The sequence below is a fragment of the Oryzias latipes genome, chromosome 8, assembly GCF_053564925.1.
Source record: "Oryzias latipes strain Hd-rR chromosome 8, Olatipes_Hd-rR_3.1".
NCBI classification, from domain to species: domain Eukaryota; kingdom Metazoa; phylum Chordata; class Actinopteri; order Beloniformes; family Adrianichthyidae; genus Oryzias; species Oryzias latipes.
Genome location: NC_136244.1, coordinates 26,852,996 through 26,876,533, shown reverse-complemented (window position 1 = coordinate 26,876,533; position 23,538 = coordinate 26,852,996). Strand labels below are relative to the sequence as shown.

The 23,538-nt window shown below is 43.9% G+C and overlaps 1 protein-coding gene and 1 long non-coding RNA gene across 18 annotated transcripts in view; one reads left to right on the top strand and one right to left on the bottom strand.

The window, feature by feature from the left end:
• rbfox3b (RNA binding fox-1 homolog 3b) overlaps window positions 1-23,538 on the bottom strand; it is a 653,838-nt gene that overhangs the window by 263,378 nt on the left and 366,922 nt on the right. The window lies entirely within an intron of this gene.
• On the top strand, window positions 7,572-17,606 carry LOC144994344 (uncharacterized). The gene is made up of 2 exons (XR_013657850.1): window positions 7,572-13,753; window positions 13,824-17,606. It is a non-coding gene; the product is annotated as an uncharacterized LOC144994344 (long non-coding RNA).

Below are 23,538 nucleotides of genomic sequence, written 5' to 3'. Positions count from 1 at the left end.
ATTGTCTTCCTGCTTGCAGGACAGAACTTTCTTCATTAAATCCACTTCTTTGATTTTTTTGGGAAATTTGAAAAATTCTTAATGCTTTAAAGGTTATGCAGGTTTTTGTGGTTGCCATGGAGACATCACGTTGGGAGATTACATCTGAATTCAAACGTACGCAGCCTGAAGTTGGCGCTAATTTTGTAACGTTTTTTTGAGCGAAAAGCATTTCAGAATAAAATGGGACCCTAACAGTAAAATAAATGGGGCCTTTAGAGCTGCAGCCACCAAAGCTGCTTCATGATGAGGATGTCGGTACGACGGAGATGAAGAGCGTTTGCTTCACGCTGCATGTTTACAATCCTAATTTCTCTTGTTTTGCAGCCATCAGTTGAGATTAATGAAGCCTCAATCTGTCCTCTGTGGCTTCAAAATTAAATTTATTTTTTTCATTATTCTGAAAAACGAGGTGGGGGAGTGAAGCCCCTAACCAAATAAAAAGGGGGCTTGCATATTCATGTAGTTAATTACAAAGTTTTATTGTTGACAATTACGTCTCAATAATGTCTATTTTATTTTTTAACCTTTTTTTATTTTATTTCAGAACACCTACTTGTATTGGCACTACTTTTTAGAGTAAACCTGTAATTGAGTCTTTCCAGTTGCAGAAAGAGAACAAAAAACTGTGTTTTTGTGTAAATTTTTATTTAGATTCTGGATCTTAGATCTGACCATTAGGAGGTCAGTTTGAGCTTTCTGAGTGGATCACAGGTTTTATCCAGGCCTAAAATAAACCAACAGTTGACATTATTAAGAATATTTATAATTTTCTTTTATGTCCATTTCCTTCAGAAAATATTTGACTAATTTAGAAAAGGTTTTCTTTCATCTTTCCTCTATCAGTCTTGAACACCGTAAACTTCAGAGGCAAACATTTTTTAAGTATGAAGGCTGATTTCACATCTGAGCCAACAGAATTTACACGTGGAGTTCCCCAAGGCTCCATCCTGGGGCCACTTCTATTTAACATCTAGATGATCCCACTGGCCTTGGTTTAAAAGAACATTTGTGACCATAGCTACGCAGATGACACACTGGTTTATTTTACAATGACACCACGAGACAGAGGCTGTGTACCAGCTTTGGTAAATGCATTAAAGACATTACTGTCTGGATGTGCTAAAACTTACTTCAGTCAAAATCAAATCTGGGAGGTTGTCTCTGGGGCAAAAGGGAGAGGAGTTTCAATCTATTCATCTAAACACTACCAACCAGGCCGGAAACTTGGGTGTAGTTTTAGACGTAGACACACATTAAAGCAGTCACAAAATCAGCCTACAACCATCTACAAAATGTTTCACGGGTTGAAAATGTGATGTAAAAAAAAAAACTGCAAAAAGTAGTTCATGCGTTTATCTTTAGTCGACTTGACGACCGTTACGATGTCTTAGAGGACGACCAAACAAATCTATCAGGAATCCATCTCGGATTCTCAGTTGTGAGGTCTGTCCACTGGCTGCCTGTCTGCCGGAGGACTGACTTTAAAGATCTGCTGCTGGTTTATCATAAAGCTTTGAATGGTCCAACAATAAAAAACACGACCTCCCGACCCTGTATGTACCAGCCAGACCTGGATGCAGTCTTTAGCCAGTTCCCAGAGTCCAAACCAAACTAGAGAAGCTGCATTCAGCTTCTATGCTCCACAGATCTGGAACAGACGTCCAGAAAGCCTTAGATTATTGAAAACCAGGTTGAAGACATTTGAAAAGTCTAAATCTGCTTCTTTACCTTCAATTCAATTCTTTTTAAATTTATTTAATTTGGTTTTTCATTGATCACTGCTTTATCATTTCTATTAAATGTTTATTTTAGTGTTTTATGTTATGCACTTTATACACAGATGTACTACTCAAATAAACTTGTCGCGCCTAAGACCCCCCCGCCCCTTCACATGGTGGCGCTCCTGTCTCAACCATCAACAGCTTTTACATCTTCTACATTTTTCTGAGGTGAACAGATTAGAAGTAAAAGTTCAATCAAGGGGATCATTTCCTGAATAATAAATTTAGATTACAAATTTTCCTACTATTGATTTTCATAACTTGTATTATAATTACTTTTCTGCAGGTGATGAGTTGTCAAACGGACCGGACTTCAGTCAGACTCGATAACTAAAAGTGCGGCTGGGAGTGAACCTGTCAGGAAGACTGGCTTTAAATAATGCAAATGACCATTCTGAGCATCTTGCTGGGAGCTTTGCTCTTCAGTTCAATGTCAGACTTAAGCACCTCTGCAGAGGGCTTAAGCAGCCGTCTGAATTGTACCATTTATGCATAAGATAGCTAGAAAAAAAAAGGGGGGGGGGGCGGGAGTCTGAGATCCATCACAAATATTCAAATGGTGTCTCCTTTGACGTCCGGTAATTCCCTCAGCAGAGCGGCTGCAGAGCAGACGGCCGCTCTGACAGGCCGCCGCGGCTCTACCTGCGCTAAAAAAGTTAGCTTTTCATCCGTATTGTCACCGTGACACCAAATCCATTCATTCAGAGTAATCAGACGGCGATGTACCCCAGCCTGCGCCGCGCCTGCTCGCCGCATTAGCATGCGGCTTGAGATGAAAGTGAAAGGAAACAATAATGAAGCAAAAAAAAAAGGTGGAGGAGCTGAATCACCGGGGAGCTGGCCTGCTCAGCCTCTATGAGAACAAATGCACTAAAGCCATAGACAATTAATCACTATTTGCATGGAGCTGACCATAATTCCCTTCTTACTGCTTCAACTAACGACAACAAGAGGAAATTAATGACTTGTTGCTGAAAATTAAAGACTCAGAAGATTTTTTTTCTTTAAGAGCACATAGCTGCGTGGACTGCAGAAATCATTTCCATTGTAGTCAGCAAACTAAAAGTTAGATTCCTCACATTAGACATGCATGCACGGAAGATGAAACTTGGGTTTGCATGTGCCGCTGGACCCCCCCCCCATCCCCCCATCCTCTAAAATCCAGCATCATCAACATTTCCGCTGAAGGCTCCTCGTAAAAAGTAACGGGGCTCATAAACGCGGCATCAAACGCAGCCAAGCCCTCGTAAAGGGCAGCCATGGCTTCGACAGACAGAACCCGAGCTGGCGTCTGCTCAGGAGCCGATGTGGCGGACGCCTTCTGCGGCCTCCGAGCGCACGCAGACGCGGTTTGATGCTTCTGTACGTTAAACATCTCTGCAGCCACTGTTTACTAAAGCAGGTCGCCTTCGTGACCCAACACGACCCCAAACCTCTCATTCCTCGGTCTCTGAGGAAACTCGGATTTGTGCAATTAAGTCTCCTTCTTGTATTCCGGCAGAAGGACTTTGCCCCGGTGTTAATCCAGAGAAGAGTCTGTTTGTGGGGTTTTCTGAAGGCAGGTCTAAACTTTGACAGATGGACCTGAGCCGTGCAGCAGCTGCTACTTCCAAGTGGGCGTTTGGGAGGTTTTGTTTTCTTCTTCTGCAGTTCTGTTGAAGATTTGTCTTTAGAAATGGCTCAGTGTTCGACACATAATCTAAATGACCTCAAACTTTTGTGAACTTTTGGGGAGAAAATCTAACAAGCAGGAATTTCTGAAGGCTAGTATAGTTTTAGCTCAAGCTTCTCATGTTTTTCCCCTGGAGTTGGACAGAAGGAGAACATCTAAGGAACAGGAATCCAAACAACACGCCGTGCCCAACATCTTCCCAGACCTGCATCCAGAAGAAAGACATTTGTTGGAAGGTCAGTGTAGTTTGATACCAAGAAAGGCCGAACAAAGTCAAAGCTATTCTTTCACCAATCAATATTGAACAAAGACCACAGGAAGTGGAAGCCGGACCGGCCAGAGGATATCGATGAAGATTTATTTTTCAGGATAGACTGCTGTTATTGAGGAACCCCCCCCCCGCAAACAGGCTCCTGTCCAGACGGCGAGAACGTCCATGATTTAACACTTCCTTGGCGCTTTCGCAGCAAAGGGCATTAATTATCCACGGACGTGCAGGTGTGGTGTCTGCACAAAAGCCCCCGGAGCTCACTAACGGGGATCAGCAGAGCGACAGCCATGTTCACCTCCGACCTTTGGTCACCATTTGTGGCTGATCAGAAACATCCTAGGGGAGGGGCTTCCTCCACACAGGAGCGGCGGTCTTTCAGATGTCTGGGCCTCGTTTTTGATGAGGAAGACATGGGAGATTTTTAAAGATGAAACATTGAAAAGAAGGTCTGGGTCTCTTTCTGGGGGGGGGGCTTGATGCTGCTATTGGTCAATCTGAGCCTCTGGTGGATCTGTACATAACAGTATTTCTGAAACTTTGCTCAGCACAGAAAAACTTCCATCCATACAAAGGATTTTTTCCTTTACTGCCATGACGACGGGTGAACGTCTCCACGCTGAAGAGGTCTTTGAAGCCACTCTGATCAGGCTCCATACATCAGGGATGTACAGCGTGTAATAATTCAGTAATTATAGCATCTCAGTTAATGATGAAAGCACAGAAAGATCAAATATGTTAACGTTCTTTCCATTCCTTCCTGTAAACGTGCTCCACAGTTTACTGTCAGTGCTGAGTGAAGTACTTTCAAACTCAAGTACATCACAGATACAGTACTACTGTCTACGCACTGGGATCTAGAGGAGCTGTAGTTTGGTGCAATAACAAATCATTTGGTTAACCTTTGGCTAAATGAGGAGGAAAAGTCCTCAACTTTGGTCAGTTTAGTTCATAAAAAACAAAACAACAGAACAAACCAACTAGTGTGAAATATTTCATTCAATCATGCAAACTGTTAGTGCAAAGGTGAGCTAACACCTGTGCTCAGGTGAGTGTTTATGTTCTTCTAAAATGAAGAAGGAAGGAGAGTGTCCAGCCATCCCCACACCCAGACCCCCGCCGCAGCAGCCGCGGCAGCCGGAACCCCCCAACGCCACACGGCAGCAGGCAGGGAACAACCGCCCACTATTTACAGTTTTTAAATTATATTAATACTCCTGGTTCAGTCAAAAATCTCCACTTGGACTAGTAAACTATAAATACTTCAACATAGAAATTAAGAACGGGATAAAGGTTACAAAAAAACATAAAAAGGTAAGCATAATAGGTTTGGGATTACATAAACTCCTCCCACTTCATTTCAAGGAATTAACTTTATGTACTTTGTGTATCATGTACTGTGTGTATAAGTGCAACAGTCTGTTTATGTTCAATGGCATCATTTATGTGTCTTTGTGCATGTATTGCATGTGTGTATGTAGATTTAGAGGTGTTTATGTATACATGTAGGTATATATATATGTATGTATTTGTGTGTGTATTTCCTTACCCTTTTTTACTTTTCCAAATAATACCTGCCTAATCATCTTAGTTCATTTTTGTGGTCTTGCTGTTTTGCAGATTTGTTTAACTTTAATTTTGCTGATTGGCTGTAGACCTTGTCGGTCAATCTCCTCTGTGTATAACGTACAGAATCCTTTTTGAATTTAGATAAATCCTCGACCGTCCCGTTAGATCTTCGTTTATTTAGCTATAAAGGTTTGAGTCTTATTATTTATTTGTTTTTGCCATCAGGCAAAACTCCATTAAAAGGCCAAATCACAGATTTAAACCACGTAGATATGTCATAGAAAAGACACCAAATGACTATAATTAAAAAGTAAACACATTAAGATAAGATATAATACAAAATAACAGAGACATTTATCATTTCATATTTTCACAAACCTTTATAGTATTAATAAAGACCAGATTTAAAAGTGCAGCAGTAAAATAGTTTAGGTTTAGATTATTTAAAAGCATTTGCCAAATTTACCAGCTAAAAACACGAGTAAAAGGAACGTGGAATAAAACGTTGTTGTTCGCTGTGAGACATGAGGCCAAAGCAGCCTCACAGGTCTGGAGTTTAAAGAACAGAAAAGGGCGAAAATCTTCACGTCTGTGAGAGAAAAGCAGATAAAGTTTTAAAACGTCTAGAATTCTGCTTTGCTGATTCCCACAATAAACGATTAGACATTATATTTAGGTCATCTAAATATAGACATGTGTATTTGTTTACTTGTCCTTTAGATGTTTTTGTCTTGATTGCCTAAACTAAAGCATTCGCCCATCCACCCTGAAACAAGTTTTTGTCCCTTTCGGGGTCACGGGGCTGCTGGAGCCTATCCTGGCGACATCCTGGACAGGTTCCCTGACTGTCGCACACTCACACACTCATGCACTCTCACATTCACACCTAGGGACAATTTAGAGCAACCCATTAACCTATGAAACATGTCTTTGGACGAAAGGAAAAAACCCACCCGTGTACGGGGAGAACATGCAAACACACAGAAAGGCCCCCCCACTAGTGTTCTGGGACTTGAACCGGGGATCTACTTGCTATGAGGCAAGAGCGCTAACCACTGCACCACCATGCAGCAAACGAACCAAATCCTGTTTTAAAAAAAGTCCAACAGGAAGTTAATAATCGATAATTACATTTTATGTGATAATTCCATTGTAACACACAAATTTACTACAAAAGTAATGGATTACTTTTGTAATGACTTGGGCCTCACATTGCTGGGGGTTTCTCATGAAGTAATGGATTCTTTGGTGGAGAAAGTTCCTTCCACATGGCGTCTTTGTGAGTCGGCCCACACGCTTCTCGCCGTGTTGTTTTTTTTTTCCACGCCTTGGCATGTCTGGAAGACGCGCGGCGTGTTGCCTCGCAGCTGAAGGTAGGCGAACAATCTGTTACTGTGTATTAATGAAGTAAAGTGACCCAGAAGAGGAGCCGTTTTATTGAACGGACTCTCCGGAGCTTAATAAAGCATCGGCACATCTTTTTTCCCGCCTGATTAGAAGGTCCGGCGCGCGGCCGTGTGCCGTCGATGCCGTCTCACTTTGTTTTGTGGCTGGTTGCTAAATTAGTTGGATGTAATTAGATTTCTTTCTCCCATTCCTGCCTGTTTAAAGTCCACAGAGTGCTGGCTGTGATAAACGGCCATGAAGACAAAGGAGCTTGAACTTTAACTCTCGCCGCTCCGCCTTCCTTCGCTCCGTCTCGTCCTCGTTTCCACGGACCGGGCCGCAGACGAACCCGGCGAGCGTGTTGAGGACGTCCATGCAAATAAGTGTGAAACGGCGCTCTAATCAGTAATGTAAATCGCAGCGGTTCTCAATCCGCCGCCTCTTCTTGAGAAAACGGCGTGTGGGGGCGATGGGTGAGGGCGTGGGGGGGGAGACAAAAGAATTGTTTGACAAGGTTCAGGATCTTAAAAAATGCTCAGATAAGCTCTGATTCCTTATTCACAACTGAACTCATTTTTCCTGTTGGACTCAAATTTAAAAATTTATGCCGTGATCAAAATTGTTCAGCAAGAGGAGTCTTGAGGCGCCGAGGCTTTCTGCCGATCCTTTGATGGCGAGGAGGAGTCTGATGAGACGGAGGGAGCAGCTTTGTTCACAGCCCAGCAGCCACGGCGCTGCAGCATAATGTGCAGCAGAGTTTCACTGAAGATGCTTTCAAGTAAGTGGGGCAAAGAGAGACAAAGGTGCAGAAAAACTGGACCGTATTAAAGATTAAAGAAGGTGCTCCTTTTTTTTCTTTTGAGGAAGTGTTTAATTAGAGAAAAATGAAAATCCCAGGGCGCTGATTGTGTACAGAAGGAAGAGCAGCGGCGCTTCAGCGACAGGAAATATGGCAGTAATGTTCCCACCGCCATCGCCGATGCGGCGGCGGTTCAACCTCTCTCTGTGGAATCCCTGACAGAATTCCTCACAGTGAAAAGCATCATCCAAACGCTGAAGATAATTCCAGCAGAATTCCTGAAGGTTTGAAGCCGACATCAACCGATCCGGCAGCTTGGAAGCCGTGCGAACTGCGATGTTTATGATGTCAGGCATGAATAACCAACGCAGGGGTGTGCAGCCCCTCCTGAACCCACTAAAAACCGGAAAACCCCCAGGGTTCTCACACAAACCGCCAGAAGTTTGATTCGCAGAAACCTTAAATTCACATAAAAACTTGAATTCTAATGACTAAAAAGCAGCAGAAGCAGCGTTTGAGCTGGGAGAGCCCTGTGAGGAGAAGGCAACATGTTCGTCGGTGCACTCCTGACCTGGGGGCGCTGAACCCGGATAGGCGGGCCACCTTCTGTCTGCAGAACCGGAACAGTCTATTTTGGGTATTTTCCATACAGACTCTGGTTCATGGTAAAGTAGAGACTCCTGCTGATACACCAGACGCCTGCTGACAGCGCAGAACGGCGAGCGCGAGCCCCCGTCCTCCACGTGACATTGTCTGACGGACCCGCGACCTGCTCGCACTCGCAGTGTGTTCACAGGGCAGAAAACAGCAGATCAACATATTTAGCTTTTCTCAGCATGTTGAGGCGATGCGTACCGCGCCGAGGACATGTCAGTTTGTTTGGCTGCTGTGAACGCCGCGTTGCTCCACCCCTCAGGCCGCCTGCAGAGGTGGTTCCGACCACGGTTAAACGGACTCCAAAGATCGGCTGTGATCATAAACATGGACGGACAGAGGGAACCAATTTCAGCCCCCATGGGCAGATGATGATGCCCGACGAGGCGTCCATGGTCAGAAATGAATGGATGCCATAGAGGGTGAAGCGGGGAATGGTTTGTTCCAAAATGTTCTGATCATGGACGCTGCAAAGGTCATCATCCCGCTGATACAATAGTCACTTATGAAAGAAAAACAAAATCAAATATTAGTACATTTATTTTGTTTTTTCTAAGGTTTAAATTATTTTTCACAAGGAACTGACTTTTTGATACACGCTGTTGTCATGGTAACGGATAAAGAACCTGCCTTTTGCTCTGCTTTAGCTGGTATATGAGGACTAACCAGCGAAGGAAAAAGGGTTTTTATGCTAAACGTCTTCATTCTAGAGGGAAGGTTTTCGCATTTACCGCTTGTTTTGGTCTAAATGATGAAGCTTAAGTCTAAAACAGAGTTTCCTGGATCGCTTTGATTGAAGAAATCGATCAAAGCGATCACTGGCTTATTTTCAAAACCAAAATGTTGCAGCAAAGGGTTGGAAACTGCAGAATGGGAAGTCACAGATCAGACACTCAGCAATTAAAGAAACAATGTCCATATCTGCTGCCTGGGATTCAAACCACTGATTGGACAGCTGCTCGACCCGCTGAGCTACAGCCACCGTGTTACCAAAGTCTAAAAGTTTCTACAACATCTGCAAGGAGAAACCAATGAAAGGAGCCAACAGTCCAACCAAAAACTTCACCCGTTTATGTTTTTCTAGAGAAAAAGACAGAAAACCATCAAAGATTTCAGCAAAATGTAGAGTTTATAAAGTACAGCTAAGGACATGTTATTAGCTTTAGGCATGAACTATTATGAAATTATTTGGCTTTTTAAAGCAAAGGTTTCATTGCTGAGAAAGTTTGCCATCTGTTTCTGGAACATAGACTCCTCCAGGTGAAGGTCTTGCAGTACGCTAACGCCAAATCACTTTAGCAATATTTGAAAATTATTTGTATTAGTCTTAGCCAATAACAACCCAATACCATCGACTGTATCGCAGACCTGGACTGAGTGGCATCATCCAAGATGGTTTATTTCCTGCTCCAATCAAATGATGTCAGATTAGTTGCGATACGAACTCCACGGTTGAGTTGGTTGCACAGAAACACTCTCACCAATCAGGAGTGGGCTTGTTGGAAGGCCACACCCCTACCACTTTAAAGTGGGCAACACGAAATCTGACAAATGGTATGAACGTTGGAGCCAGCAGGCTCCACCCACTTTTATTGAGGCATCTGACTGGTCGCTTTATAGCTTGACAGAATCAAACTACAGAAAGAATATAATGGAAAAAGAGGATTATGGAGAAGACGTTATATAAAAACAAAAAAGGGGTCAGAATGGTTGTTCTGACCAATAGAATGACTGATAACAGCTGTTTATTTCTCTATAGACATCTATACTTCTCATATACAGTCACTGGCTTCTGTGTAACTCTTCAAAATGAAAATATAAACATATAAACATCAGTTTCATATTGACAGTACATGTTTAAAAATATGTGCTTATTCCCCAAACAGTGTATTTGACTGTGAAGCTGTTCCACATTGGCTGCACAGCAGGCCGTCCAACAAAGCCTGAGTCATGAAGGACTACCATGAGCCATAAGGAGAACACGCAGTCCTGCAGCAGATGGCGGGGCCCCCACAGAGACCTGATCTCAACACCACCGAGTACGTCTGGGATCACATGATTGTCAAAATCCAACAAACTCTAGACTGCAGTACAGGCCTGTACTGCACACGTGCGAACGCGTCGGCACATGCGCGTCGACGTGCCGGAACAGCCAGGGCGCGACAGGGGCAGCGAGACGGCGGGTCGGGACTTTTGGCCCGGACACAAAGCGCGGAGGAGTGGGTGGAGGATCTGACAGCCGTCAGCGGATCCTGGCGGGGAGCGGGCTGAGCCTCTGTGGTCAAACACACGCTCAGAAACAAAGACACGCAGAGCGCCGGGAAGCTCAAACAGACAGATGGGCTAATTCCTGATTGACTGTGTGTTATTAAACATTATCTCTGTGTCAGTGAAATCACAATAACATTTTGGGTGTAAACGGCGAGCTGCTAGCTGCCAACGCGGCTGTGATGGATGCATATGGATGCTGGAGGGGGGGGGGGCGTTTTGCTGCTAAACTGCTGTTTACTGTGTCATCTGGGATGCATGTGGTCGCATGCGTCCCACCGGCCACCGCCAAATTAAGCCATCGAATCAATTTCAAGGGTCTGGAGGAAAATGAAGGCCATTACAGGCATTGGATTTTCCTTGCTCTCCATTCAAAATTAAAGGCTATTGACAGACGGCTTTGTTTTGTTCTCTCTAAACCACTCCAGCACTGAGAGTGCGGATAGGTGGTGGCGGCTGCATTTTAATGGCCTGCCCCTTTAACGGCCGGCTACCGAGCCACTTTATAATCCCCCCCCCCCGCCTGGGATTTGTGTATGCAGGGAGTATATTGTAGCTAACTGAACCTGGCTCACCGCTCTCCGCGGATGTTTTGTTGTCAAATAATGGGAGAGCGATGGGGTCCTACCCCGCTGTGAGCCACCGCAAAGATTAGACGGATCTTCACACCGGACGATTGGTGGAATTTATCACTGTCATTGCCCCCCCCCCTCCTCCTCCTCCTCCCCCGGCCCTCACCGCCACGGTTTGTGATGGTTTCTCATTTGGAACCTGCAAACCAGTTGTCATGTGTACTTTCCACTCTGCGCCTCAGAAATCACCCTCCGCTTCATGCTCTCTGCACAAATGCTCGCCGCGTTCCGTCTGCCGTGCATGGCAAGTTTTCGGCGGTGATTTGTGTTTGGGTGGATGTTGTGACAACGCGGAGCGCGTGATAAATCTGGAGGAGGGGGAGAGACATGTGGCGTGTGACAGCTAGTTATACATCATGTTTGGCAGCCGTTCTAAATTTCTCATTAAGTGGTATTTTTTTCCACATTTAACTTGAATTCCAATTAATTAACAACATAATTCATTGGCTGGAGTGAGTGTACTCCAAGCTGAAGCTGTGGAAACCCCAGAGCTGCACACAAAAACACTCATTTCCACCCAGTGTGCAGCTGGCTGTTGTTATGCATGCGCTGGAGGAGGAGGATGAGGAGGAGGAGGAAGAGGAGGGAGGATTTTTCCATCATTGAGTCGGTTGAGAAGCTACATTTTGCAGCCAGCAGATTCTGATCCCTCTCAAAGCGCCGGCGGAATTAGCATGCAGAGGGGAGAGCTGAAAGGTGCTCCGGCCCTTAACTCAATCTCTCCTCCTCCTCCTCCTCCGCAGGTAAAAGTAATGGATTGTAGCTGCTCTGGCCTCAGTCGTGTCGCGTCACGCCTGCGACCACAGCCAGCTAGCAAGGCGGGAGGGGCCGAGCTGCATCCGCTCCTCCAGAGTCGCTAACTCTGAGGCCCGCTGTCCGAGGGGGCGTCGGGGCGCTGACCCATCCACGTTCTGTAACGGCGCCTCTGGCTGATGGACCAGAATAAGCCTGATCTCCAGCTGCGTCTTCTACGTTTGGACCACAAACACTTCAGGTATGACGCTTGGATGTTAACCTCAGATTTCCACCAGAACACATGCTGGGGATTCTGCAGGCGTGGAAGTTCACCCGGACTCTGGTTTGGACCCACATCTGGACTTCCTGCTCACTTGCAGATGAACTCTGGTGTGACAGCGAAGGAAAATATCTCCAACGTGTTGTAGAGTGATGCAGGGTAAACATCATGTGATAAAGAGCTGCTGGTACCGTATTTTCACGACCATAGGGAGCCGTTTTAGTTAGGGGAGCTTTTTCTGTACTTAACTTATGGGCACGTTTAAACATACCGGTACGACATGCATGCTAGTGTGTGTTTTAAAAAGGCAGCGGGAGCAAACTAAGTTGGTTGTGATTTTTATCCCAAAAAAAATCCATCCAAGTCCTCATCCTCTGGATCTGACATGAACAGCTGGGCTAAGTTTCTATCAAACACGCCAGGTTCCCTTTCGTCATCGTCCGAGTCCGTCTCGTTGGCGTGCAGCTCCTCATGAATGATGTCGGCTTTTGCGAAAGCTCCAAGAACAGAGGAAGCAGACGATCCAGCCCAAGCATCTACAATCTAGTCACAAACTGTGGCGTAACTCGCCGCCTCCCAGTCTAAAGAAAGGAGCGGAGGACGGACAGCTTTTCATTGTCATCTGCTGGAAGTTTCTGGGCCACTGTATTCCTTGCCTGGATGGAAAGATGGCCCCGTTTCATAAAATGGAAGCACCAAGATGGACCTCCTTAAAAATGTTCACTTTTCATTTCCTCTGCAAGCGTTCCTGCCTTCGGTGGAATGGTGACCGTACAGACGCCTCTCCCTGCTGTTCTCTGATTCCCTTTTCATTTTCAGGGTCGCCAAAACGATGACGTTCTGCATAATGCACATGCCTGCTCTTTTCTACTATTTGGGGGGTGTCTTCTCTCATGTCCTCACTTCCCTCCTTACCGTTCTCATGCTGTCCATTCCTACACAACAACACGATAGGCGCGCCGCACCACAGGGCGAGGAAACAGCCCAGAATTACACGGGGTAACTGGTCAATGATCTGAAGAGAGCTGGAACCACAGTAACAACGGTTACTATGGTAACACACAATGCTGTCGTGGATTCAAACCCTGCAGAGCTCCAAAGGTCCGCTTGAACCAGCACATGTCCAGGACCGTCTAAAGTTCTTCATCTGGACGATGCAGAGGAGGATTAGGTCAGATGACCCCTAAATGGAACTCTTCGCAGAGTTTAGAGGAGGAAGAACGCCGAGTTTCATCCAAGAGCCCCACTGTAAAGCATGGGGGAGGAAACATCATGAATTGGGGCCTTTTTTCTACAAAGGGGACAAAACGACTGCAGGAAAGGATGAATGGATTCATCTATGGAGAGTTTTTGGCCAAAAACCTGCCATCTGTGAGAGCACAGAGGAGGAAACATGGCTGGATCTTCCAGCTGGATAGTGATGCTAAACACATCGCCGTGGCAACCTAGGAGTGGCTGCGAAAAAAAACCAAACATTTCAATGTTCTGGAAGGTTCCCAACCAGTTTTTGGACCTCAATCCAAAAAAAAATAATCTGTGGAGGGAGTTGAAAGTCGTCGTTGCCTAGCAACAGCCCCAAAACATTGCAGCTCTTGAGAAGATCTGCATGGAGGAATGGACCAAAAGAGAAAAGCTACAGTGTGTTCAAACCTGGCAAAGACCTTCAGGTAAAGCCGTCATATTTGTTTCTCCGGTATACATTTAAATTTCTGACAGTTGACGTGTCTTCCACAACAGCTTAACACACGCGCTAGCGGGGAAACTCCGATAAACACACCATTGTTCTTCCTGTTCAGCATGAAGCAGCAGGAGCAGATTTCAGCTCATCTACAAAGATGAAAGGCTAAAGTAGAGACTCTCAACAGTCACAAAGACTCCAATTCACCATGTGGCCATAGAAATGACTTTAAAGAGATAATTAGGTCGCTCTAACGCACTTTACAAAAACAACGATGAGACGATAACAACTGATGAAAAGAAATCCCACTGAAGAAAGAAAGAAAAGCACAGCGTTTCATAATCAAGCTGTTATGAAAACAGGGAAAAACTGCAAGTGTCATGTGTTTTGATTGACGTGTACATGTCGGAGGTGAGTGACTGAGTGGGGGGGTTTGCAGTAGAGGACATCCGTCTGACAGCTGTCTGAGAGTCTGGCTCAGAAACCCTTTAATGAAGGTGTCGCCCGCACGGCAGCGGCGGCCAAAACTATAAACCAACACCTGATGTCTTCATCAGGAAGAGCAAACAGGATGTGAGGATCCGACATTTTCAGACATTCTGCTTCTATGAAGACCTGCAGCTCGGTTTCAGTGTCCTAAAGCTTTATTTAGGACTCTGTGACACAAATTCCGACGTCTTAAAGAGATCTGCTGCTGAAAACCTGACAAAACATAAAGAGAAAAAAGAATAAATGTTCAAATCTGTGCAGCTCACTCTTTTTCAGGTATGATCTTTTTACAGACTCTAAAGAATTCTCGTTGGGTTTTTATGGTTTTTAGCATTTTATTGCTGTAATTTCCAGAGTAAAGGTTGTGTTTTTTCATAATTTATCCAGGGGTGCAACTTATACTCAGGAGTGACTTATCTGTGATTTTTGAAAACGTAATTAGCTCAAAGATTCATTATTTGCCACTAACAACCACTAGATGGCGCTGTAGGTGTCTCAGTATCTGCTATTGACAGAAGCGCCGTCCAGAACAAACATGGAATCTGATCGTTTTCCTCCTAAACATATTTGCATCCAGATCATTTTATTGTTTTCATGATTCCTGGACCAGCAAACTGTGTGGCACAGAGACGGAAGTACCGCTGAAAGAGACGAGATCCCCGAGGCTTTTCTAGAGCTCTTTGAAATAAATCAACCGATGTCTCGACATCATCCGTGACTGTGGTGCATTTGAAACGCGACACAAAGTCCATGTTTCCATGCAGGTTCTGGTTTGAGCGCGTAACACGGACCAGTTCACCCCCATCCTGGCTTTTTTACACTTTTTATCTTTAATCGTTTTTATTGTCTTTACAGCTTTTAATGTACGGCGCCTTGATTGACACATTTTTGATCATACTCTGGATCGACTTATGTAATGTTTTTTTCCCTGATTATTATGCTTTTTGATACTTCTACTCCAGAAGATACAATAATTATTATTGATTTATTCTATTTATTTTTTTAATATGCTTTATTTTAAAGTAAGGATCAATCAATCAAACAATAACCAAAAAATTATAATGTAAAATCAATGAACTCTGTTAAATGAAAGCATGATAATAAATGAGTGAAGAAAAATGGAATATCAGCTTAATATGAAAACGGTCAGTAAATGAAATTAATGAAAAGCAAGTTTAAACAACACAAAAAGATGCTCGACAATGTTGAACAAAAGCAACAACAGTTAATTAAATACAAAGCATTAATTAGTTGAAAAATGGGAAGTAAATAAATGACTGAAATAAATCATTTAAATCAAAACAGAAATGCAAAATTAGTCCAAGAAATCATAACTTTAACAACTATGTGAGCCACATTTGATTCTGTTTTAAAAGTACTGAGGGCCTTTTAAGCACATCTTGAGCTGCATTTGGCCCCTTGGCTTTAGTTTGCAGTAGAAACAGAAAACCTCCCGGCGGCATCAACAGAGAGGCAGACGTCTGCAGGACGCCGCCAACAGCGGCGTGCTGTTGTTCCGTTTCCATCAATCGACTGTCAAACGCTGAGAAAGGAAGGACAGAAATGCTCCGACGGTCCCCGACCCTGCAGGACAGACCCCTGGTCCACACGGTGGAGGGACGGGTCTGCTGAGCCTCTACTGTGCTGTTTGTCGCACAGAGGGGGGTTCTGTTCTGCTGGGGGGGGGGGGGTCTGATGGCCTCAGCGGGAACGCCACCATGTCGACACGCAGCAGAGGTTTCCAAGCATGGTCTTCTTCAGGCGGTTCTCCTACTTCACCTGCAGGAATCCGTTTGTTCTGCCTCTGCCAAGGTTCCTCTGGTTGTTTGGGTTCTACAGAACCACTGAGGTTTACCCACATCAAACACCCTCAGATCCTCAAAGACAAAAAAAAAAGCGTTTTAGCTAGAACTTTTAGGTTTGATCCCCACCGCAAAACATTCTGTTGAGATAGTTTTGGTCACGGTCTCAAGTTAGATAGAAATCCCGTATTTTTGGTCGAATCAGGGTCTCGCCGCCCGAACTGCACTGGATGATGATCCTCACCAAGTCAAACCTGCCCAGAGCTCGCAACCAAAACACTGCATGCCTGAAACATCCAGCAGGTGGCAGTACACCTTCTTCTACCATCCACGATGAGGATGAAGGGTCATTAGAAATGACAAGGGACAGGCGTTACATGTTTGACACCATTTCTGTGATGACATCACAGCACTCAACCGTATTCAGACTCTCCGCAAACCGACTTCGGTGCGGTTCACCAAATCGCCCAGTGCTGATGCTCTTTGGACTAGCACAACTCTTCAACCGCTTACGCAATAAGTGTTAGCAAAGCCGACATGAAAAGCTCTGCGACAGAGTCAGACTCACTTCGATCGTAAACAGTCGGAAAGTTGCTGTTTAGGCGTCTCCGGCGACGTCTCAGGTGTTAAAGGGTAATTTATGTTGGTAAATGTACAATATTTACTCAGCATGGATTTACACAATTCAGTCGCTTCGGCGCCCCCTTGAGGTGCTGTGAGGCCATGACACAGGGTTAGAGTAAAACCTGACCTTGTTTGGTCACCAGCCTGGCAGCAGCAGCAGCTCCTGAACGCCACAAAACGGGACTGAAAAGCTGAATGACTCTTCCTCTGTGGAAATCCATCTTTGCAGTTGCAGTGGCTCACTTAAGCCGACAAACAAAAGAGCAGTTCACTCAAATCTGCATTTCCAGACTCACTGCGACAACAACGTTCGTGTCGAACAGCGAGTGCCGTTCCCATTTTGCTCCGAAAGTCACGCGGCTGCAGTCGTATCTTAAGACAAAATGAATTTGAGGAGCGCGTTCCGCTGTCGCCTCTGCCTCCTCGCAGGCGCCAGAATTAAAATGGGGAGTGCAACAAAAGTAAAACAACAGCCCCATTAAACGTGATAACAAGCTGTGTGATAAAACTTGCAAAAATTGCAGTTCATGTGCCGTTTAACAGGACGAATTAGTTCAGGTAGCAGTTTTGTCTTAGGGAAATATCCCTAATGGATTCTGGAGCCTTTGACATCTGCAGGAAAAGCCACGTTAGAACAGGCGGAGCTGGAAGCTCTACGGTTTTCTCCGCCAGCGATGGAAACAGGAGGAACAAAAGAAAGAATGAAGAAGGTTTATTATTACCGACTCAAGGTCCCTTTGCCACAAAACACACAAAGCAAATAAAAGCCTTCAACAGAAAAAGCATTCATGATAGTACGAGTAGAAAAGCAGTGACATAAAATGACCACAAAAAAAAAGACTTAAGCTATTGCTGACTAAAAAATGTAAAAGTTTTTAAAAAAGGTGACCGTACCAAAACCTCCAAATAGGGGCCTGCCATCTAAAAGTACCTCATATGGCTGAGAGTTAAGATGATTTAGATGAAATGATTCAAGCCTTAGACGGCTCATATATGTAGGAGTTAAAAAGAAGTGGAGATAAAGTTCCTCCTTGTCTTACCACCCCCCCCCCCCCCCCCCCCCCCCCCCGACCATCCTTTTCTGATGGGTTTACCAGAAGGTCAGTAATCTGATAATACACACGATTTTTCGTTTTCATTGTACGTTTGGTGTGATTTACTCTGTCAAAGGCTTCAGATGCCCCAATAAACACATGAATACAGATTAACTGTCTTGTCTGTACAAACTAACAGTTTCTTTTAGAGCAAAAAAGCACGTCTGTCCCACGTTGAGCTCTTTAAACCCAACTGATTGTCAGCGGATACGATGAAATTATTAACAGTCTGAGGTGAAGTTCTTTCCGAGACCTTTAAGAGGACACTGGCTACTGCTACAGGTGCTAGAGGCACCATCAACACAAACATCCTCAAGTCAGGTATTAGGGCCAACATAAAACTTACTAAAACATATACATATATATATATGTATGTATGTATGTATGTATGTATGTATGTATGTATGTATGTATGTATGTATGTATATATATATATATATATATATATATATATATATATATATGTGTGTGTATGTATATATATATATATATATATATTTCTATATATATATGAGAATAAAGTTTTAAAGTTATTAGAAAAAGTAAAAAATTTACCAGAATACGATAGAATAATTGTTTTTGAAAAAATGAACAATTTCACAAGAAAATAGCCTTTAAAAAAATGAGAAACTAGTCCAAATTTTGTCATAATAAAGTTGTAAAACTATGAAAAAAAGTCAATAAAAAATGTTGCATTTCAAAAAAAAGACATGTTTAAAAAAATTGAGATTACAGTAAAGAATTTTCTTTTCAAAAATTCAAAATTTTACAAGAAAATTGTCCTAAAAAAAAGAAATGGGTCAAAGGTTTATGAGAATAAAGTTGTAGACTTATGAGAAAAAAAGGCAAAATTGTACCAAGAATACAGTAGTTATTATGACAAAGGCACATTTTAAAATAATAAAGTTGTTTGAGAAAAGTTACAATTTTAAAATTGGAAAAGTGTAATTTTACAAAGAAATTTTTTTTGATTTATTCATTTACAAACTAATAAAGCTTCAGCGTGTTTCTTGAATGTTTGCAACATAATATAAAAAAATTATGTTTGATTATTTTAGTGCAGAACAATTTAAAAGCTAAATGTAACATTTTGTTTCTGGAAAAGCACAAATTCATAATTATACGACTGTTTTTTCTTGAAAATGTTGACTTTTTCTCAGATATTTGTTTGCGTTTCCTCCTGTCTTGTCGGCCTCACACCCGTCTTCCATGTTTTCAATGTTTGGCCCGACCCCCCCCCGTGTCAGAGTTTGGACTTTCCGACTAAACTCGGCTGAAATTGCCCGATACGCAGGCGGCAATGACAGTCGTCCCAGAATTCAGTCTGAGAGAACAATTAACAGAGCAGCAAAAATGGGAGGTCAGATATAATTAACATATGTGCTGCTCAGCTATAATTGCTGGAGTCTGAAGCAAGTAATTAAATCAGTCAAAGCGAGCCGCGCCAACAATGAGTCGCTGAGTTTTTCTTGGAGGAGCCGGGGCGCTCCGGCACACCCACCCCCAGAGCGCCGCCGCCGCTGACGGACGGTAATCATCCCGCCATGATCGGCTAACATTAGGGGGAAATCTTCTCCTTTTATTCTCAGGAGTCACAGAAGTTCAGGCCGGAGTCCGATCCAGACGGCTGGCGTCGGGCCGGCCTGTCACACCCGACCAAGGAGGCGGCGAGGAGCAGCGCGAGGCGAGTGGCAGCAGCATTATCCGTCTGTATTTCACAGGTGTCAGCGGGGACTTGTCCCCGTTTTGTCCTCTGGGTGTCATTTATTAAATGAAGGGATGTTTAAGGTAGAAACAGCGGCCGCTCGGACAAGGGATTAGACGTTGTCACAGGAAGAAAAATTGCATTTGAACCCCACATGCAAGCGGCAGCCTCCGGGGAATGTCATTAATGTATTGTCCTAATAGCTATTCAAAGTCGCATGTATAGGCGGCGTGCGGCGTTCTGGGGGAGGCCTGTTCACACCGCGGCGCACAACACTCCCGGTCTGGAATGCATTCAATTCATTTTCATTAGGAATTGCTGCTGTCAGTGGATTTGCCGGCGAGGTCAACGCCTGACACGAATGCGTGCGGCTCAGGAGCTGCAAACTGTTTGACACTTCCGACCTTTGAGGGGAAGCAGAGAACCGGAGAATCCAAAACAGAGGAATATTCCATTTCAGCTGCCGGGGGTTCAGAGATCCAAAAGGCAAAAACGGCGCCACAAGCACGCCGTTCTAGAGCTCAAACAGCCAATATTCTCAGCAGTAAACCAATCATGAAATGTTGAAAATTTGAAATCCTAAAAACATTTCAAGAATAGGTCATTTTTGGGAGATAATAATGGCTACAAACACTTTTTGAGCTCATTTTCGTTGTGTCAAACTTCAATCTTTTAGCTTAATCCACATGAAACAGATGCTTTAAATGTAAACCTATTTAAAGAGATTATTCTGAAACTGGTGATTCTGAAAGACTTTTTGGAGTCATTTTAACACCATCAACGTTTAACTTACCTTAAACTTCAATTGAAAAGATGTTTAAACTAATTGATCTGGTTTTTAGGCATCAAACTACGACATTTACCTTCAGTTTTTCTCCCTCTCCCGGTGACGTTTTGCTGTTTTTTTAGGATTTGACCGAGCGTTTGAAAGTTTTCATACTTCTTTCTATTTATTTTTTAATCGAACTAACATTATTCTGCTCTGTTTACAGCTCCTCTCGTCTTCATTTATAATTTGAAATCCATGTTTTTGCATCTAAAATCATTCCCAGCTGCATTCAGCCGCTTTACAGTTAACACACATTTTTAGGTAAAAACTTCATATATTTAAGATTTTTCAGAATTTTACAAACTAAAGCTGGTTGTTTGGGATGTGATTCAGATGCTATTTTGATTTGAAAAGTTATGATTTGAGATGAGAGTTGCAGTTCCTAATCCGGAAAGATCCGCATCATTTGGTTTCAGATCCTGAACTTCCAGGTTTCTACAGGAACCGAGAAGATGCTGCAAAACGGTGGAAATATGAGCGATTTCTGATCAACGAGCACTTATTTCAGGTCATCCCATTTCTCGTAATGACAGAGATTTATCAATTAAAGTGAGTGAGGCTGCATTCAGGCCACACATTTGTTCTGGATTGTTGGAGAACTCGCTTTAACACTAGAACGTCCGTAGGGCAGCCATTTGGCTTTTCTACCTGCAATGTCCAGGAGGCAGCCAAGTGGATGGATTAGTTAAAATTTGCGTGCCCAAAGAGCAGCCTTCAACATAGTTTGCACATGAAAAGCACAGCCATTGGGCTGTTCTTTTGGCCTGCAAAAAGGACAAGCCAAGTGGCTGCGCAGGTTTTCACTATTTCCCCTCACCTCTGTCACTTCTAGTAAGAGGTCACCACAGTTTGTTTTACTGAAATGTTCAAGCAAAGAAATCATCTGGTCAAAGTGATATCTTCAACCCACTACTTGTCTGCACATACTTGGTACTGCCCCACAATCTCCTTTCTGCATTTGCCACATGGTATACTTGTAGCAATCAACAAAGCGCACTCTGGCATTATTGTTCTTGTACTGACTATTCACCTGGCATATTGCCCGTTTCCCTTTGCCAGGTATGGGAGCTTGTCACAAAATACAGTATTCCTTTTTCGCCTTCTCAGCTCCCGCATGTACCTGTGTGAGGTTATTTACTGATTCTGGAAGCTCCCGGCTAATCTTGCCTGGGTTGAAAGACCCCCAAACATTGGAGATTGCAGGAAACCTGTCAGTCCCAACTCGTTCCATGCGCGTGCCCTTGTAATCAAAGTGTAAATGCCGCATGATGTCTTTGAAGTGGTTTCTGACCATAATTTTGGAGATCAGTGGATTTCCCATTTTTACCGACCATCTTGCATCTTGCGTTTTGCATGGATGGAAGTTTTATCCCCCCCTCACAAGGAGGAATGCAATGAACCCCAATAGTTCAGGGAGGGCCATGAACCAGCTGTCATCTTCTGTCTGACGTTCCTGCTGAACAACACAGTCCCGAATAGTCTGAAGCATGTCCAGAGTGAGGAAACACAGGAAACTCTATAAGCGAGTCGACTTCTGACCAAAGCAGTTGGCTCTTCCTCAGCAGTGTAATATTCAATTGGGCTGTGATGGAGAGGCCTCCCAACCTTTTCTGAATGCCACATCGTGCCATCTTTTGCTTTTTCTGTTGGCACAGTGTGTTTCCTCTCTGTCGTCTCTTTTCTGATGGTAGTGAAATCTCATCTGTGATCTGATTCCTTAGATCTGAGCAATGAAAACCTTCAGCAATGTAAAGATATGTTGTTTCACCTCTTTATTTTAAATTGTATTGTTTTCAGTTGAATTCTAGTTGAAACTATAAATCCCAACACATGTCAAATAGGCCTCCTTTGCCCCCACAGTCCAAGAAACATGCGGTTAAATAAATGACTCTAAATTTCTCCTAGGTGTGTATGTGAGTGTGCCTGGTTGTTTATCTATGTGGCCCTGCAATGGACTGGCGACCCATCCAGGATGTACCCCTCCCCAGTTGCCTGTGACTAGCTGGGATGTGCTCCAGCAGACCCCTGTGATCCTGACCAGGATGAGCAGGCAAAGAAAATAAATGGATAGACAACTGCTAGAATCAGCAAATGAGAACAAGATGTGTATGAAATCTTATCAGAATAAATATCAGTCTGAGTCCTGCTGAAGGAATATCTCTTTTCCCTCAGAGTCAAATTAACTTGCTCCAGGATAATTTTAATGTCTGCTCAGTGTTGTAAAATTTAGGCATCTTGGTTTTTCAGTTGACACACTGGGAGTCAAAGTTTGTCAGAGCTTGGAGGCTCTTTTGAAGCAGAATACCTCCCCCACCCTGATCTGAGTAAAGAATATGGTTAACTAGGACATTGAAATGTCTTCATCCAGATGATCAGGTAGCTTAGTGCTGCATTTACAAACGAAAGGTGGCTAATTGTAGGCTGTTGAATTAGTCATTTTGAGCCACCCAGCCATTTGGCTGTGCTCTGGACGCTGGAGGGGGAGTGAAAAATCCTGGGCGTTCTAGTGTTAAGCGGACCAAACGCGTCCATTCAGAGTCCAACCTGGCAGCCGAGCTGCACACGTGGAGATGTGCTTAAGCTAACACGGCTAACGTGTGGCCCGCTCTGAAAACGTTTTCTTCAGGATCGGAACCGATCCAGAGCTGAATGTGTGCTCCTTCCAGTCCGTTCACACTGAAACCCACACCTGTGAAGACGGCAGTTCTGCCTCCTAAACGCTTTGGAACTGGAGGATTGTGTTCATGCAGAGGCTGTCAAAACCTATCATCAGCCAGCCAGCGGAGCAGCTCCACAATGAAACCTCCCTTTTGATGCTAAAGGAAATAATATGGGACGCACAGCATGATGGGAAACTTCTGTTAATGCAGCTCAAGTCCTTCCAGGAAAGCGGCGGGAGGCGAGAAAGAAACCGTTTCGCTGATTAAACGCAGTCACGTGACGGAGAAAAAGGTTGCTGTTTTTTTCTTTTCTCTTCCAGAGAAAAAACACGAAAATGCAAATAAATGAGCCTCCAGGAAAGACGACGGCATGTTTGTCAGTTTGCATCATTCATGTTGTGTTTATGAAAAGAAGAGGAGAGCAGCTGCTGCTGATCATCCGACTGTGAAGAAGAGTTCAACGCCACCTCTCAGACTCCAGCAGCCTCAGGCTGCAGAAACCTATCAACCTATGTTCATAAACGCTTCATGTCATACGGACACACGTTCCACGTGAAGAGAAGGCTTCTGT